We start from the raw sequence: 20041 nt of genomic DNA on the forward strand, positions 1-20041 counted from the left end.
TATTAAGTAGAAATGGAGAGAATACTGTAAACCCACATTCTAGAGATAACAGTTTGGCTTTTAGACCTCCTTTCTCTCTTGACTTATGAATCCCAACTCATCAACCCTGCCTACTAACATAGAGCCTTATTAACATAGGCCCATAATTGAAAATGCTTTGGGACAAATCTATATCTGCTTCAACTTAAGTTAGCCCCAGACCCTTCTAGAACTTGTGTGGAGGCCTTGGACTCAAGCCTGGTGTCTCTCCCCTTAGGGAAGCTTGCTCTCCTTGATTTCAGAGGCGTCAGAAGGAAGTTTGCCTTCTCAGCACACTGTGCTCTCAGAAGTATAAGAGAATTGTGTTGCTGCTAGGTGTACTGAATATCCCAAGACTTGATTCTTCATAGTTTTGTCCTTCCTTCCTTTTAGAGGAGAGGCAGAGCCGTTGCTGTCCCCGCTCTCCTAGGGGCTGTCTATTTTGTTTGTACACTATTTTGTTTGCCACTGTCAGCACCCATGAAACACTTCTCAGCTGGGCTGGTTCCCATTAGCCACAGGCTTTTCTTTCAAAACCTACCAAGGTTAAAGTAGCTGATCCCATGGATGAAAGAAAACTCTGGAACACAAGGGAAAGCGGACCAGCTTCCTCCCTCACGGTAAAGACTGTGTTGCTGCCCTGTGTGTCCACGAGTTACCTGGTCTATTTTCATGGTGGTGCGCTTATCGTGAAGACTTAGGAGGTCATCCCCAGTTGAGATTGGAGGGTCACCTACCCGGGCGTTGTGTTTGGCCCCGGCAAGCACTCTGGGTAACCCATGTTCAACATGGAAACATCCAGGTAAACCCTGACTGAAACAATGTCACAGGCAACCTTGAAAGGGAGGAGGAGAGTTGAGGGAAGGGCGGTAGGTGGCAGGGAGCAGCTCGGGCCCCTCCTGCAGCCCTCCTGTGTCCCGAGTTTATTGTGTGGAAGCCTTGCTCCTTCCTTCTCCACCCTTACGGACCTCCCTCCAGCGAGCTGGCACATTCCAGGGCCAATCGTGGGCATTTTAGGACTGCTCGGGGACAGGAAATCCAGACTCACTGGTGGCCCAAGCGTAAGCAGGGGGAAAGTGGGGAGGAAAACTGGACCAGGCAGTTTGGAATCATCCCTCTGAAGGTAAGGAGGGCTTCTGAGCTGGGGAGGAACACAAGGAAAGAGTATTTAAAAAAGATGTGTCTGCGGACAGCCTGGCTGAGGGACCAGTCAGACAGGGGTGGCAGGAAAGCAGCTGGGACTGATCCCGGTGGCTTGGAACAGGTTAGAGGTGAGAAGCGGGGCAGGGGTGCAGGGGGAACTGAGAGGGGGAGCCGCCCGCCTCCGAGTGCGAGGAAGAGCTGACTCCTGGATGTGGGGAAGGAGAGCACCTAGCACTAGGAGGTAGTGCGGGGAGACTGCGGACGCCCGCGGCCAGGTGCAGGCAATGGGGAGAAGGGGCACAGGTGTGGGGGAATGTGGTGTTTGGGGTTAGCCACACCGAACACGAGGAACCAGTAGGAGACGCGGGACTGGAACTTGTGAAGGGGAGAAAAGGGAAGCTGCAGCCCCCAGGGGGTTGTGAAAGCAAATGGGCTGGAGAGAGATGAAAAGTCTTCAGCAGCCTGCAATTCTGTGACATTTCGCTCAGTGTCTTCAGGATACTGTCTCGGTAACTCCCTGGCCAGGCCACCTGGTGTCCTCATATACAAAGCAAGGGGTTTTGCAGGCTGACCCGTCCAAACCTCCTCTCATGGTTCCCGATGGTCGAATTCCACTTCTCTGTCCGCTCTGATTCTACTTCCTGCTCTATGGAGTCTCCTCATGTCAGAAGGAGGAATTTCATGACTAATCAGGTACTAACAGCTAACATTTACATATCACTTACTACCAGCCAAATGCCTTGGTCTTGGCCACCTACATACCTGAACTCATTTACCCTTCACAGTGACCGAGCGAGACAGGTGCCATCACTGTCCCCACCGCTATCACCATCATCATCACCACCTTCCTCAGCATCAGCACCGTCAGCACCGTGTCTAGTTTATAGATGAGGAAACTGAGGCGAAGAGAGGTTGACTGTCTTGTCCTGGATCGCCACCGAGGGAACGGCAGAGCTGGGGTTCAGGAGCCTAGCTTTGACCCTGCTGTGTGCTGCTAGTTCTACACCATTCTAGCAAGTTCACCACCAGACCACACAACCTCTTGAGGAGAAGGCTATGAGGCTGGAGAGTGCTTGTGCTGAAGCAGAAATGACCTAATTAACTTCTTCTGCCGAGTCATTCTCAGCCAACTGTGTGGGCTTTGCCTTCTCATAGAACACACACGTATTCCGTCACCAGGTCCTTAATCCATGTTCACACAGACCCTGGCTCTCTTTTGGAGGCTATCTGTGATGCGGGTGATGCTGGGTTCATGGACTTCACTTCTGGTGGTCATGGCCATTGGTCCCACACACTTCATTCCCCTTGACTCCTTAGAGAGGGAATTCCTGGGGGAATGACTGAAAAAGGAGAAAACACTCCTAAGTGGCAGGGTTCTTAGGGTTCCTACTGCCCGCTGCCCAGAGGAGCTCTCCACACACTCTGCTGGCCCCTGTCTCTAAGCGAGAGTCTGCACACTTTCCATCTCCAACCCCAGACCCGCCCTTGGGATGCTGCCTGTGGATGTCTCCACCTGTCCAGATGGGAACTGATAATCCTCTTTCCCTCATGTTTCTGAGCCTCTTGGTGTCTAATCAAGACCCGGGGAGTCACCCAGGCCTGTGGATTCTGCTTCCTGCTGCCAGTCTGAATTCATCTCCTCCTCAGCTCAGCCTCAACGTCTGGGGCTGCTGCCTTCTCCCCAAGTTCCTTCCTTCTGGTCTGCCTCCCTCAAACCCATTCTCCTCCTTGCTGCCAAGCTATTTGCGAATTTGCATGTCATCCTTGCGAAGGGGCCATGCTAATCTTCTCCGTATCTTTCCAGTTTTAGTGTCTGTACTGCCGAGGCGAGCACTGCCAAGTTACTCCAGCAGGGAAAGTGGCCACGTGGCTTCCATCATATTCAGGATAGAGTACAGGCATGAAAGACTTTCCGTGACCTGAAACCTGCCTCCCTCACTTGCCATATTTCCCACTACTGCCCTTCCCGTCCTCCCACACCAAACTCCAGAGCTACCGAACTATGAACTGGCCACTTTGTTTTACCTGTCATTCCACCACTGAAGGAATGATGCTGTTGTAAAAAAAAAAAAAAAAAAAAGGAAAAAAATTATTGGCATTTTTTTTTCCTCTTCTGTTCACATAGTTAACAAATGGATGACTGTAGTTGATTTTTTTCTGTCTTCTCTGCTGAATGCTTTCTTTTCACCAGACTTCCCCCAAGGAGAGACAGCCAAAGAAAAAGGTGTTCTCTTTCATTTCTTTGACATGGTGGGGAATAGAAAGATAAATCAGACACTGACTCTACCTTCACTGGCAGGTAAGACATAAAACTCCGGTAAAAGATAGATGCTGATAAATACCACAAGAGAGGGACAAATAAGATGGCTTGGACCGCATGGTGGGGAGTCCTTCCAACGCAGGAATGTGTGAGAGAGGGAACCTTCTGAGCCTCTCTCTACTGTTCTCCTGCTTTTGCCATGCTGAATGTGACTTAACCTTTCCAACTTGTCACATTTCCAGGTGTGCCCTCTTCCCGGCACAGAAAGGAGGAAATGTATCTTTCTTTGGTTAAAAAGACTTCCAGAAGTCTGGATGTTTAAAAATGGCGGTCTCGGGGTGCCTGGGTGGCTCAGTGGGTTAAGCCTCTGCCTTCGGCTCAGGTCATGATCCCAGGTTCCTGGGATCGAGTCCCGCATCGGGTTCTCTGCTTAGCAGGGAGCCTGCTTCTTCCCCCTCTCTCTCTGTCTCTCTGCCTACTTGTGATCTCTCTCTCTGTCAAATAAATAAATAAAATCTTAAAAAAAATGGCGGTCTCGTAATCTGAGCTGTGATAAGTGTGAGGTAGTGCTGACGCCTCATCTTTCTGAGGTGACCCCCGCTGTCAAGGACCCCGTCTCCACCATGAGCATCTTAGCTTCATTCCATTAGCACTGAAAGGATAAAGGAGGCAAAGAGGTGTCTTGAAAGGGTTAAAATGGACACGGAGCACATCTGTGACAGGGAAGGTCAAGGCTTTCCAGCAGCTGCTTGGCTGCAGGTGGTGTGGTCTGACTGGGGGCCTGTACCTTACGTCTTAGCATCCCCTAGATCAACCCCTTTCTCCTTAAAAGCAGCTTCTGCAAGTCACTGTGCAGCGGCTTTTCCTCTGAGTGCGTAAGAGCTTCAGCTCTTAGACGGGATGGAACAGGATGGGAACCCCACACACAAACGCACATGGTTGCGTCCTTATCAGACATTTGCTCCACTTGTTGTGGGGTGTTTGTCCCCCAGGCAGGGCTCTCTAGCTGGCTCTAGGATGTCTGATTTCTTGTGTTGGATAACTTTAAGGGTTTAGGGTTTGCAAGTAGGTAGAGATCCGAAAGGAACGGCTTTATTCCAAAGCACAGTACTTGTAGCAAATGCTCAATAAAGATTGGTTACAGGAATGGACAGATTCTAAGATAAAAGATCAGATTGCAAAGAAATTCTCCAAAGTCTGACGTTTGACATGACAGACTGTGCAGAGGCAGCCAGTAAATAACTCATAGAACAAACCACAGGTGACTGAAATATGGGAAGTCATTTTTGTAGGCTCAAGTGGTTTATGCAGTCCTCAGGCTCTCTCGATGGAGTTATGGCCCGTAATTCAAACAGCTCCTATTTCCTTGACACACACAGACCATGGATCTGAATCCCTAATCCCACTCACGGTTGGACTGTGCTTTTCTCCACCCCCGAAGTCTCATGCCGCCCCACAAAACCCTGTGCTGCAGCCTCCAGTGTGAGGTACATTCGCCTATGCTTGGTTTTAGGCTGTTTCTATGTGTTACAGTGTATTTAACTTATGAATGAGACTATAGCCACTAAAGTTGTGCATGGCTTTCTTTGGGAGCCTCGGAGGTTTATTCCTCTCAGCTCTCAGTTTTTGCATCCTATAGAAAGCAGAGCGATGACACTTTCTTGGCTTGAGTGTTGGCACGTATGGACTTAGCCCGATCTCTGCACAAAAATAGAGGGAGAAATCCCTCGTAGGAGGAGATTAGACTTCCTTTTTTACTTTTTCCTCCTCCTACTTCAACTCTTCCCCAATAGGAGGAAATCGAACTCGTGCTATTACTGTTAGCTTTCTTTCCTACACGGTCTTACATACAGAACCAGTACTTTAACATTTGTGTGTGTGTGTGTATAGTATTTTTTATATAAAGTATTTTATATAAATATATAAAATATAAATATATAATATGTAAATATATACATATACATTATATAAACATTTATATAAATATATAGAAAATATTTATATTTTCTATATATTTTTATATCTATTTTAAAGATTTATTTATTTATTTGAGAGAGAGAGCAAGAGAGAGCACAAGCAGGGAGGAGGGAGTGGGAGAAGCAGACCTGCTGAGTAGAGAACCCAATATGGGATTTGATCCCAGGACTCCGGGATCATGACCTGAGCCAAGTCATGGCTTAACTAAGGCAGACAGTTAACCCACTGAGCCACCAAGGGGCCCTGCAACCAGTCTTTAAAAGCAGATATGTCAGATATGATTATATTCCCAAGACACAGGCAAATGCATCTCCCCTGGCTGATCCTTTATGCCATTTCTGCTGGGTTGGAATTCTACCACTTTCCCAAATGTCCTCTTGGGCAAAGTGCCTTTAAGATTGTGCCATTACCTCTGTCTCTTTTGATGCTAAAATGCAGACCTTGCCACTAAAATGCTGAGCTCTCTACCAAACTCCATTCACTAAGCTTGGCCTGATTGGAAACTCCCCTCACCCTTCCCCAACCACTGCTACACCTGCTTCAGTGGTTAGAGACCCCACTGCAGAGTGGGGTTAGTTGGAGCGCATTGTCCTGGGGACTCGGTAGAAAGTGAGAGTGCGCTCCTAATTTTACCACCTGTAAAATGTAGCATATGCATGTGAAAGAGAACCAAATAATTTTTATGTGGGTTTGATGGTCACAAGTCTCTGGAGAGCCACTGATGTCCTCGCCTAAATGGGCAGGAATTTGGTGTCTTTTCTCAGGCTGGGTGTGGGAGGCCCTTACCACAGTGGCTCTGCTTCAAGCAACTGAAGGTGCAACTGCACCTTTCCTGTTCCCTCTCATGGGCTTCTATTTCTTCTTTTATCGCTGCAAAATAAGAGAATGAAATATTCTGTTAGTCCAATGAACTCGTTGATCTTGCCCTCGGATCCCGAGGTACTCTGAAGCAGTCCCCTTGGCATGAGGAATATTTCCAAATGTCCTTCTCTTTCAGTAACCTAGAATGAAATGAACATCCATATATGAAAATCAATCATATAATCAATCAGTTAATGGATCATCATGGCTCACCTTGTGCTCTGTTCTGTGCTAGTGATTTGGAGAGGCTCCTAAGATAATTTTTTACATGGGGAATATAAAATGTGTAGATATGACAAGATACCTGGCAGGTGGGCAAGGGGACTGCCAAGGGGCTTGGTTTGGAGATTGACTAGTAGGAGACCTTGGCCTTATGGAAAGTCGATGTAGTTTGATGGGACAGGTTAGTGGTTTTATTTATTTTTATTTTTGTTTTTGTTTTTGTTAGAGGGAGAGAGAAGGTGGGGAGGGGCAGAGGGAGAGAGAGAATCTTAAGCAGGTTCCACGCCCAGCAGGGAACCTGACATGGGGCTCTGTCTCACGTCCTTGAGATCATGACCTGAGCTGAAATCAAGAGTTGGATGGTTAACTGACTGAGTCACTCAGGTGCCCAGGGAAAGATTAGTTACTAAAATTTTTCATCTAAAGAAAAAAATGCAGCGTAAATTGTTCATAGAGGTTTACTCCTGAATTGTGATTCAGGGAAGTTATAATGATTTGTGTTTTCATTCTGCCCAGGTATAAGATTAGGTTCATCTAAGACTTAGAACAATAGTAGAAATCTATGCTTTGACAGTCTGGCTGGTGTGTGCTGGGTGCATAGCTGTGCCCCCGACTGCTTGGATGCAGTGGAGGGGTTCTGTTCTGAGTGACAAGGTGAGTCTGCAGCCAGGTCTGTGCAAGATACTGGAAGAGCATGGTGGAGGCCAAAAGGAGTTCAGATTTTGTGTGCGGTGCAGTGAGGACTTTTAAGGGGAAGACCAGCAAGATGATAAAGAAGATGAACCCAGCGGCAGTGGCCTTTAGAAGGGAAGAGGAGAGTGTCTTCTACATTTGTTCCTTCCTTTTCATTCACATCATTGCTCTCAGCTTGGGTCCTTATTGCTTCTTGTCAGAACTTCTGGCTTTGGTGGTTCCTCTCCCCTGCAGAGTAGTCTCACCTCCTCCACCTGCTGGTCACGGCTTCTGATATCTGGTTCCCAAATTCTTATCTTTCTTATCTTTTCGCTCGCCTCAAGCATCTTCATGTGAACTCTGTTTTCCACCCAGAAAGCTGAGTCATTCAAAATGGTGTCGTACCCTTGGCTACCTTCACGTGTTGGTTCATAGAGTTTCCATCCTGATGGCTTATCCGTTCCCGGCATTATGGCCATACCAAATTCACCCATCTGCAGAAAGTGTTCTTGCTCTGAGAAATGGTATCTCCTTAATTTCTGCAGTACTCACTGTTCATCTGTTCATGGAGCACCTAGCCTGTGCCTACATGCTTTCTTGTTCATCTCTTGTTGTATACCATATCCCACATTCTAGATTGTACACTTCCAGAAATAACACCTGAGCTTCTCTATTTTTAAAAAATTTCCTCTGAGGGGCACCTGGGTGGCTCAGTGGGTTAAAGCCTCTGCCTTCAGCTAGGTCATGATCCCAGGGTCCTGGGATCGAGCCCCGCATGGGTCTCTCTGCTCAGCGGGGAGCCTGCTTCTCCCTCTCTCTCTGCCTGCCTCTCTGACTGCTTGTGATCTCTGTTTGTCAAATAAATAAATAAAATCTTTAAAAAAAACTTCCTCGGAAGCTTCAGTAAATGTATGTTGCCCTGGGTAAAGACAGTGGAAAAGAGAGGACAAGACAGATACATGAATGACTTTGGAGGAAGAGTCACAGAACTTTGTAATTACTGACTTACCGAGATGCTTCTTGGGGACTTATTTTTATTGGTATTCTGTTTAAACTCTTGAGATAATGGGTTCCATATACATCCATACTCCTGTGCAAAGATTCTTCCTTTTATTTGTCCTAAATTGCCCTTTATACTGATGATCCTATTTAAAGCATAAGGTCTATATGCCTTTTAAAGGTTAGGGCACTGTTTAGCCAGACGCCCAAATATTTATATACTGAGACCTACACGAGTGTTGTCTGATTAATACCTGTCTTCTTGGGAAAGCTGTGAATAATGTCAACATGAACTACATTATTCCTGCTAAAAATTCATCCATTTAGTTTCACTTGCATGTAATGACACCTGAAAGTCAGGAGCTGTTTGCTGAGCGCTGTTGCAATACTGTTGTAGCTCATTCATAACGAATGGCAATGAAGTACCTTCAGCATACCAAATGGGAGTATCAGCATAAATGGGAAATTTAGGGGCTCCTGGAAGCCTTTAATATGTGATGAATATAAAAGGAAAATGCAATGGGTCTCAGAGAAGCCTTGTTTGGGGGGGGAAAAAAAGACACCTTCAGTAATAAAATTGAATTGGAAGTTAAAACTATGGTATTAAGCACATGCTCTAGGTTAATGCCAGCTGAAATTTATCAGAATAGCTGAACAATAAAGAAGGTGGAGACAGAGCTATTAAGTAGGCCTGGGAGGAGCTGGGGAAGAGCACAACCCTCCTTTTTCTTTCCATCTTTCTCTTTTCTCCTTTTGATTCCTTCTCTTTCTCCTACTGCCAACATCAGCCTCCCCTCTTTCCTCCTTTCTCTCTCCCTCCTCTTTCCTACCTGTGAGCCTACTCTACTTCCTCTGCTGTCCTCTTCCCTCTCCGTTGTGAGTTGTAGGGTTCTGCAATTTGAGGGACCTTGAGACCATCTAATTTAGTCTCCAGCTTCTTATGGATGAGGCTGAAAAGCCCAGGAGGAATTAACATACTCAAATCACTCAGATGGTGAGTGAGAGGACCTGCCCAGAAAGCACCATATCTTTGTCCTGAAAGTGACTGGGATGTCCTCTGTGCCACTCATCCATTCCAACGCGGAAGCACTTTCTAAAATAGCTGAGAACGGTTAGCTTCTTTGAGAATATTTCCAGGGAGGGTAGCCTACTTCTTGGTTGGGCGTCTTATTATATTGTTGGTTAGGTACCTTATTGTATAAAATTGTGATAGCAACCTATTCTTTAGGTTAAATTCTACCTCCCTCCGGTTTTCTTCTACTGTTCCCACTTCCATCTCCTGAATTTCAATGAAGGTTTTCTTTCATGTGCTTTTTCTTTAAATATGTGACGAAGCAACTGGACCTTCTCCAGCCTTTCCTTCTGTAAACCAAACATCGTGATTCTGTGAGCGGTTCCTCATGTCACATGGTTTACCCATCTCTTACCCCTTTGCAGCCCTCTCCTTGGTGACACTCTAATCAGTGTCATCCTTACAGAATGACAACAGATGTAGACACCATACTTCAAATAATATTTAATCCACACAAGCTGCAGTGGCATTATTACCTATCAAGGTCTGGAAATTTGATCGGTTTATTAGTGCTCATCATGTTAGCTTATAGAGAGATTAGACTCAGCGGAAACCCTCACATCTCCTCCATTTACACTGCCAGCAAGCCAGATTTTCCCAGCTCCTCGTATCTGATCATGTAGATGATGATAACATTATGTCTTAATCGCTATTGCCATAAAATTTGATTGTTTTGGTTTTGTGTCATTTCCCCAGCAACCTGGGTTCTGTCCGGGTTGGTAGCTCTCGTCCACGTCCCTGCATTTTAGGGTGCACCAGCAGCTTCCTACGGGTGAGCAGCTAAATGCCTATACTGTCACAGTGATATCTGCCAGATAGGATGTTGTGAGAGAGTCACTTGCTATGGAGCGGAATAGAGTACTCCTTTGTTTGTATCAGCTAAGGTTCATTTGATAACAAGCAATAGAAATCAATTAGAAAAACACCGGGAGTACCTGGGTGACTCAGTCAGTTGAGCGTCCGACTCTTGGTTTCTGTGTGGGTCATGACCTCAGGGTCGTGAGATCAAGCCCCATGTCGGGCTCCACATTCAGCAGGGAGTCTGCTTGAAATTCTTTCTCCCTTCCCCTCTCCCCTCCTCTAAACTAAATACATACATCTTTGGGAAAACCCTTATGTCTCACAGAGCTGAACGAAGAATGGAGAGAGCAAATCTCAGAATGCGCAATTCTATAGGTAAAGTATTCCACGTCGTCTAGAGATTGGTAAGCCCTAGTGTCTGGGATTTTCATTGTACTTTCAAGACCCTTGGTGAAAAAAAAATCTGATTGATCCCATTTAGGTGCCACTGAGTTCCGCGGAGCTATCTTGGTTCCTGTTCCCCTACTCCTGGTTGTCTCACTTGGCTCCGAGTCATGTAGTTGGAGGTACAAAGTATTGCTGCATATATGCAGCCACTGGGTCCCACTCCTGGGCCCCTGATTTCCTAGCGAAGAAGAAATAGTATAAGCTGGTAAAGCCCACGGCTGCCTACCAAGGGCATAGCAAAGTATAAAGTATAAAGCATGCCAAAGGAAGAGAGTGTGTTCATTGGGACATAGGAGAATGGAGCCTCATTAATATATCACACGCCAAGGTCGGGGCAGTAAAAAGATTTTCACACGCAGCTATGCAATCCTGAAGGGCAAACCTGGGAATAGTGGCAGGTTTAAAGACACTACCAAATGTAATTTTACCATAGGGGTGAGTCTGCCGTCATTCTGCTGACCTCATCTGGCCAGCAAATAGTCTTCAAATACTTCTTCTGTGTTTACCAGGCGTGAGTCATTAACATAGGGGTTAGGGCAACCATGGTGAATAAGGCAGATACAGTCTTGCTCTGGTGGGACTTATAATTCAGTGTGTGTCTGGACACGTAATAGATAAGGAAACGGGAGAGAGAGAGTTTCAGATAACAGTGTTATAAAGAACACAAAACAGGGGAGTGTGAAGGGGAACGACCGGCCTGATGCGTGGGCAGGGAAAGCCATTCTGAGAAGATGACGATTCAGTGGATGCCTGGACATCTCAGGAGACTGCCATGTATTGATTTGGGGGGCTAATGACATCTGCCTTGTTTAGTGTCATTTTGAGTCCGTTAGGACCTTTCCATATCCTCAATAATTCTGGTATTTGTTAATGAATCCCAAACACAGCAAGTCTGAGCCCTAGGTGGATGGTGGTCAGGCTCTGAGAATCTGGTGGCTCTTGGCGGAGAGGATGAGGCTGTGGTCCTTGGAGTTATTTAGTGTGGTATGGACGTGTGCAGAACACTCAGAAATTTAGATTTCATTTCTAAAAGCTTCGAGTGGGAGGTTCTGACCTCCCAGTTTCACTGCCCTGTGTTGTCTGCCGTTTCCCATTGGCTCCCTCCTTAGACGCAAGTCCTGGAAGGACTTCGAGTTCTCAGAGATCAGCAGGCCCAAATCTGCATTTGGAAACATGAGAAAACTGAGCGGTCAGGTGCCTTGTCTCAGATCACACAGGTAGTTAGGGCTTCTCCTGAGGTTCTGACCCAGGTTTCTTGTTTCTTGGTTCGATCCTCATTCTTCCAGATCACCCTGGCCCTAAAGGCGGAAGAGATGTTTTCTGAGAACTGTATTTCAAACTAGGGTGGGATCAAAGTTCACAATTAGTGTTAAAATAATTATTTTATAAAACTTCTAAAGATAAAATTATCAGTAGATAAGAAAATATTTTATAATTACATATAGTATATATCAGTAAAATATATTAAGAACAATTAACAAGGGGCAAATATTTTATAAAAATAAACAGTTATTGGATTACTCGCACAGGCCAATTCACTGTGTAGTTGTGGGGAGGGGGAAAGTGGGTCATGGGAAGCTGCAGGGAGGAGCTGACATTGAACCTGAGTCTTAAAGGGTGAGCAGTAATTCACTAGGGAGTGGAGGTGGGAAGTACAGGGGAGACATCCCAGGGAGATTAGCATAGGAGGTGGGTTAGGGGATCATGTATTAAGGCAGAGGCCAGAGAGGAGAGAAGAAGGCAGACAGGACCAGGGTGCTAAGAGCCTTGCTTGCTTTGTGGAAGGTATTTAGCCATCCTATAGAAAAACTCCATTCAAGAGCGCTTTCTGTGGTCTTGGACATCTTTGATATTTGTGCTGTTCTATATGGTAGCCATAGGTAGCCGCTGAGCACTTAAAATGGGACTAGTGCAATGGAGGGTCTTTAATTTTAAGGAACTAAAGTATAAATTTAAATAGATGCTCACAGCTAGTGGCAACCGTATCGGACAGCTTTAGAGCCTCAGAACACTGTGGGACCATGAGAGGTTCTAGAGAGGTGAGTGATGCCATTAGGTCTATGTTTTCTGATTCCTCAAGTGGAGGAGTCATTAATGTGAAGCTGTGTTTATGCAATTCTAGGACAGTCAACCACATGAGAAAAAAATAAATTTCATTGATTTCTGCATGGACTAGCCTTAGAACGAAAACAATGGTGATTTGGGGGGATGGAGGAGCCTCATAAAACAGTCTTTTCTAACGTGCATACCCCTGGGATCAGAAGGATTGCTTCAGTCCTAGCTAGTGTTAGGAGCCAACTGTATTGTGACACAGCAATAAAAAGATAGTAAATAAAATACTGTTTTAGGGACGCCTGGGTGGCTCAGTTGGTTAAGTGGCTGCCTTTGGCTCAGGTCATGATCCCAGTGTCTTGGGATCGAGTCCCACATCGGGCTGCTTGCTGCACGGGGCGCCTGCTTCTGCCTCTGCCTGCCACTCCGCCTGCTTGTGCTCTCTCTCACACTCTAACAAATAAATAAATAAAATCTTAAAAAAAAAATACTGTTTTATTAAGACTCCCCTCTTTTCCTTAGATTGCTAGAATATGCTGTTGCATTTCTGTAAGATTTCTGAAATTTTCTGTATATATTAAGTCTGTAATAATTAAAAAAATCTATTCTGGTTCATTTATCTGTCACTAGTTGAGTTGCAAATTACGTGGTAGCTAACAGGGAAATCTTAAATCTTTCATTAGCACGGGGTAGTCTCCAGAGAGACTGTGACTTCCACACACATTTTGGATATATTCCAAGCCAGGGAGGGTATCTTTCAACATTCCTAAAAAAAAAAAGAAAAACCAAAACAAAAATCCTTTTCGATCCTGAAGGGCTGAAGTCCGATTTGGCCTGCTGGGGATGGGGCTCGGGCTGCAGTGGGGGGCAGAGCATCTGCTTCCTGCCTAGGTTACTCTGCGTCAATTCAGCTCCCCTCCTGCTCCCCAGGGCCTGGTTTGCTTGATGTGGTTTAGGATTTGATGACAGGCCTAAGCCCCTGATTTCAGCTACCCTAGAGGAGATGTAACTCTCAGAATCGGTCCTGGAATACTTTATCCGGCTATCTATCCCTACCACCATCCCCCTTAGTTGATCCAGGTTTAGACCAAGAGCCCGGATCCAGATTTGGACCATAGGAAAACGACAAACCATAACAAGTCAGATCTTTTACTGTTTCTCCTCCTTCCCCTTCCCACTAAGGATATACCCAGACTTCCTTTGAGTCCTCCGGGCTGTGGCCGGAACTAGACGGATTTTCTGGCACACGGGTTGGTTGAGACCAGGCAGACGTGCAGTTTTTCCAGATCCTTCACAGAGGCGAGCAGGGCTTCTGGACATCATGTGTATCCCCCCCACCTCCCCGTTTTCACAGGTCTCTAAGTCCAGCAGACCAGAGGGGAAGGATACGGAGTTCTCCACAAGAGGGCAGCAAATGATTTCCATTCTAGTTTGGTTTCTGTTCTGCAGAGCTTCTATTTAGTCAAGAAATAAAAATTTGATGCTGATGGGAGGAATGGGGCCCAGGCTTCATTTCCCTGCACAGCTTTTGCACATTTCTCGTGTAGCCTTGCTAGTACAGCTTGTCGGTGGAGTGTGGCGAGTCCTGAAGGGTGGTCTCCTACCCCAGGCTGGCAGGACGGGGAGGCCCGTGGGGACCAGGCCTTCCTCTCTGCTCAGCTTTGAAGCTCGGGATTTATTCCCAAGGAAAGGATCACCACAGACCTGCATTCAGGATTTATTTTCTTGTTTCACCCTCCTTGCTCTGGAGGATTCCTGTCTGAGCCTCTGCCCAAATTACCAGATGCTGCTTAGTTGCCAGTTTGCCCACACGGAGACAGAACAGGTGGAGATGTCTCCTGGGCAGAGGACGTTCCCTCAATGGCCGTGATGGGGCGTGCTGCCCTGTTGGAGAATAGCGCCCACAATTCAAGGTTCAGACAGGCTTAGGCTCAGCTGGGGGATGGCCCTCCCCTGGCAACCTTTGATTACCTCCTCCTCTCTGCCCTTCTTTTCCATGAGAGGGGCTTTCTGTGGTCTCCAAATTCGAAGCAGCAAATATTTATTAAGCATCCCCCTGGACAGACGGTTAAATGACACTAATAACAGCAGCTGATTTATTAAATGTGTGTGCTCTGCTGTTACCATGATATTTAATAACTCTCCTAACCAACCCCATCGATGAGGCAGGTAGCCTCCCGATTCCTAGATGAAGAGATTGAGGCTGTGAGAAGTTAAGTAGTTTGTCACTTAGCCAGCTAAGGGGAGGAGCAGGAATTTGGACCCACATATGGCTGACTCCAGGACCCTAACTCTGGCGTTCCATTTGTCTTCTTCCTAGAAAGGCTATTAGTCTCAAAGACCTTGTAATTCAATGCAGTGGTTTTCCATTTGGGTGCACATCAGAATTACCTAAAGAGCTTTTAAAAACCCCAGTACCAGGCAGGGTCTTATCCCAGGCCAGAGATAGGTGTGTGTGTGTGTGTGTGTGTGTGTGTGTGTGTGTGTCTGTCTGTCTGTCTGTGCGTAGGGGGGTGATGTCAGAGGCATTGGCATTTTAAAAAGCTCCCCAGGGGGTGCCTAGATGGTTCAGTCGGTTAGGCATCCAGTTCTTGGTTTGGGCTCAGGTCATGATCTCAGGGCCGTGAGGTCAAGCCTTGCATCAGGCTCGGTGCTCAGCTGTGGAGTCTGATTGAGAGTCTGTCTCTCCCTCTGCCCCCCTCTCCCCCATTTGTGCTCTCTCTCTGTCTCTAAAATAAATAAAATCTTAAAAAAAAAAAAAAAGCTCCCAGGCGATTCCTCTGTGCAAGCAGAGTTGAGGAGCCCTGCCCTTGTGGAGGGGGTGGGACGGGTGTGAAGTCCAGGCAGCAAAATGAAGAGGGGAGCAGACTTGCTTTGGTTGGGATCACGTGCCCGTGTTGCTCGCCCCCTCCAGCAGCAGCTGACTGTTCCTGTCGAGGTGGGAACTTACCTGCAAAAAAGCTGCCACTCGGTGACCGTTAGGATAACTCACATTTTTTCCAGCACTTGGCCCGGTAAGGCAGTTTTACATTTTGGCCAGTATTTGTTCTTTTAATCCTCTCGACAACCAAATGCCATAGGTCCTGCCTCTTCATCAAGTCTAAGATGCTGCGAGTTCTAAATTCACCACCATTTTATGTACACTGAGAAAGAAAGAGAAAACTCTACCAACAAATTGTAAGTCACTGTAAATGATGATTTTTTTTTTTTCTGGAGATGTAAAAATGTGAGAAAACATGCCTCTTACAACTAATGAAACATGGCGGTGGTGGTGTCTCGCTTAGCAGACGAGGAAGCAGAGGTGAGGGGGAGAAGTAAGGCATCCAGGACCGCCCAGCTGGGCAGGCACGTGAGCATTTACCAGCCCCTCAGTATTCGCCTCCATGGAATTTGTAATGGCAACATTACGTTTCATGCAAATATGACCTAATTACTTTAATTACTCCCCTAATTTTAGTTGATTATATCTCGATGTAGGTTTTCCTATGTGTCTCTTCCCAGGGCATTGCCAACCATACATTAGGCGCTGACTGTTCTATAACCAATAATTCGGTGAAACCATCCCCCCCGATTCTCCATGTGTCTCGTTTGAGAGCGATGCTGGGACATCCCAGGCCTCTTGTAGAATTTTCTCTTTCACCACTTGCTTTTTCACCACTGCTGAACTCTGGATGGTGTGATGTCCACGCGCCGCCCTTGGCTGATTTCTTTATGTAGCACCTCGAGACTGTCAGCCCCCCATCGCCGTCCGCTCTGCACTCACCCCCGGCTCTCCGAGACCTCCTGGCCAGCGCTTGTGCAGTGAGTCACGTCTTGGAGCACTGCTTCCTGCCAGCATCGATGACGACCAGAGGGGCTGAGCCCCACATCGGGCTTTTTGATTCTGGGAGATGCAATCCTTTTCCCTGCAGGCATCTGTAGACGTTCCTCATGCGTGATCCCTGATAAGATATTGGCATTTCTACACGAAGTCTGGCCAGTTCGTAGCGGAAGTCTCTTTCTCTTCATCAGCGGGATGCCGTTGGGAGTTTAGACATCAAGGAAAGCGACAAAGTTTATAGTTTGTGGGGGAAGGTGGAAGGTTATCTCAGCTGCTCTAGAGTTTGGTTGGTCATACCTGAAAACCATCCTCGCCTCACTTTGAAGAAAGGATAGCTGGACCCTGACTTCCCTGCCTTTATGAATCCTCTTCTTTTAGGTGGATATTCATGTTTTTCCACATGCAGTGGGACCACCGCTGGAATGTCAGTTGATGGCTGGCCTGTCACACGAGGCAGATTTCTAACAGGTAGCATCTTGGGGTTCCAAGACCGTCCCTGATTTACCGGAAGTACATTGTTTCAGTTATTTATTGTTGCATAACAACCTTCTCCCCAAATTTAGTAGCTCAAAACAGAAGCCAATTTATTAGCGCTTCTTTGGTTCTACATGTAGGTTGACGGGACTCAGCGGAACAGTTCCACTTGTGTCACTTGGAGTCTCTCATGTGACTGCACTCAGATGGCAAATGGATCTGGGATCATCCGAGGCTAGACTGGGACTTTGGGAGGGCCGAGCCTGCCTCCTTCTCCGTAGTTTCAGAACCTCACCAGTTCATGGAGTTTCGCCACCAGGATGGTCAGATTACCTACACAGTGACTCTGGGATCCCAAAAGAGCAACGATGGAGGTTCCCAGACTTTCTCCAGGCTCAGAGATGGAACTGGCATAGTGTCATGTCTCTTCATTAGGAAGGCACAGGGCCACAGGCTGAAGGCAGTGGAAGGTTAATAAATGACACCTTTGTGGAGGGAATGACAAAGAATTTGCAGTTATCTTTAGTCTCCCACATATGTTCACATTTGGGTGGTCATATCAGTGAAAGGAGGCCAAGAGATAGATCTGATCTCAAGGACTTTAGGGTGTGCAATTTCTTCCCTACTGTTGTTTTGATAGAGATGTCAGATGAGTCTGTGTGCACTGGCAAATGTTTTATTAGGAAGAAACAGGAGGGATGTGTGGATGGCTCTGTTGGTTAAGCGTCAGGGTCCTGGGATTGAGCCCTGCACTGGGCTTGCTCAGTGGGGAGCTTGCCTCTCCCTCTGCCCCTCCCCCCTACTCATGTTCTCTCTCTCTGACAAATAAATAAGTAAAATCTTTCTTTCTTTCTTTCTTTCTTTCTTTCTTTCTTTCTTTCTTTCTTAAGGAAGAAACAGGAAGTGTAGTGGATGGAAAAGGGTGTTTGGTGTCTTTGTGCTTTGGGCATTGACTGTCTAATCCAAGTACAGAAAGGGAGATAGGTTCCTAATTAACAATGAGATTTGATTTACCTCTAAAGGCTATAATTTATTTATTGTCATCTTTGCTCCATTTGGGCTGGTGAAGCCCTTTTCTCAAGTGTTCGTGCTCTTGGAAAGCTTACAGCAGAGCCCACTGTTGGGGCGAATGAGAAGAGAGAGTCCAGCTCTCCTCATTTAGACTGCATCTCGTGGAGGACAGGGCCTGTCTCTCACCTACCTTTGATGATTGTAGCCACAGGCCACCGGCCACAGGAGCCAGCACAGAGAAGACAAGCAGTTAATTGGTTTTTGTCAAGCTACAAATGTAAGGAACAAGACAGGGCAAACCTAGGTAGGCTTGGATAATGAAAAGCACAAAGAGCCCAAAGAAGAAAGTAATGTCTTCCTACACACCACTTCATATACCATGAGAGGGCAGAAAGGGAACTCCTTGAGACTGTAATCAGAACAGGATCACCAAGGAAACCTTCACTGATGCTAGTAGAAAGAGAGAGAACTCAAGAAGGCCAAGTGGGTTTAGGAAGAGGGAGAATGTAACGTAGCACAGGCTTCTCAAACTCTTATGTGCAGGAAAATCATGCGGAAGTCCTGATCTTATTTAGGTTGGGGTGGTTCGGAGAGTCTGCATTTCTAACAAGCTCCCAGTTGTTGCTGAGGCTGCCTGTCCAAGACGCATCCAGTGGAAAGAAGAAACATGAGAAGAGTTTTCAGGATGGAGAGAAGTAGGCAAAGCTTAGAGGTGGTGCTAGAAAATACTGCTAACAGAACCTGAGTTTTCTCTGATACCTCTTACCATAGGAACATTTCTGTAGCAGGACTATGAAAGATCAGGAGGCAATGCTTTCTAGAAGAAAGCTGTGTGGGAACGGATGGGAGAGAACTGTCTCAGGTTTTTGTCTATTTATTCTGTAGAACAGTAGCAGGTCTATTTCAGGTATTTTCTTAAACAAGTCTCCACTCAACACTCCCCTCTCCCCAGTATATTGGGATTTGGTTTTTCTAGCATCACCTGTAAAATAGTCTCAGAAATTCACTCCCAGGGGAAAATAGGGAATTTGCTCATTTTGAATTGCTGGGAGATTATGGACAGATGCTGTGATGGCCCCAAATTCCTTTGAAGATGAAAATGCTGTATAAAGTCCTCGGGTGACAAAAAAAGATGAGGAATGCTTGAAAAACTGGTCAAGGGGCGCCTGGGTGTCTCAGTGGGTTAAGGCTCTGCCTTCGGCTCAGGTCATGATCCCAGGGTCCTGGGATGGAGCCCTGCATCGGGCTCTCTGCTCGGCAGGGTGCCTGCTTCCCTTCCTCTCTCTCTGCCTGCCTCTCTGCCTACTTGTGTCTGTCAAATAAATAAATAAAATCTTAAAAAAAAAAAAAAGAAAAACTGGTCAAAATTCTGTTTCCTACTTAAGTTTATTATTTATTTTTGTTTTACCTACATGGCAAGACTTTAACTTTTCCAATTCAATATGGTAACCATTTGAAGTAATGTGGGGTTACTTCTACTTCTAAGAATATGCTTCTAGGCTCCCAATAAAATCCTGCTGACCCTAGGGCCACTAGACACTGATGGACTAAAAGGGATATTATACTTGAGAAACCACTGGCCTCCACCATAGCACACGGAGTTCTGTGTCTCCATTGTAACTGAGATGGATGGGTGCATGGGCGCCATTACTTCCATGGTGAGGGCTGTTCTAGACTGTAATGGGAGGTTAACTCCTGTGCAGATTTATGACCCCCTAACCACCCCAAATGACTGTTCAGATAGACAATAGCTCCTCTTATCACATCTCTTCTGTCATAATATTGGAGATAGTGACCAAGGTCCAGATAAATAATACCACTTGAGTTCAATTAGCAATAATCGCGCCTCGGATAAACCTCATTGGCTACGATACTGCCACTGCGCAAAGCTTATACCACTTGAGTTCAATTACTGATTTTTCTATCATAGTAGTTATTTCGGGTGGATTCTCCCAAACTCTGTGAAATGTGGTCTTGTGTCTTTCATGTATAGAAACTACTGATTTGTAACACTCGTTTTCCAGATAATTATTTTCCTTGGTCTTGGATTGCTGCAAACCACGCCCTGGAAAGCTGATACTGTATCTTCTTCTTTTAAAGTGGTCCAGTTTAGATAAGGAAACATGATTTCAGATTCTTATCCAAAGCCTATGCAAACCACTTCTGTTGAGAAAATTGGTCCATAAATCTTACAGATCCAGGATCTTCTCAG

The 20041-nt window shown here is 46.1% G+C and overlaps 2 pseudogenes; both read right to left on the minus strand.

Moving 5' to 3' along the window:
* Positions 1–2897: 2897 nt before the first annotated feature.
* Positions 2898–2995, minus strand: LOC123942887 (annotated as a pseudogene).
* Positions 2996–19560: 16565 nt separating this feature from the next.
* LOC123942821 lies at positions 19561–19720 on the minus strand (annotated as a pseudogene).
* Positions 19721–20041: the final 321 nt, after the last annotated feature.

The sequence above is a fragment of the Meles meles genome, chromosome 5, assembly GCF_922984935.1.
Source record: "Meles meles chromosome 5, mMelMel3.1 paternal haplotype, whole genome shotgun sequence".
NCBI classification, from domain to species: Eukaryota; Metazoa; Chordata; class Mammalia; order Carnivora; family Mustelidae; genus Meles; species Meles meles.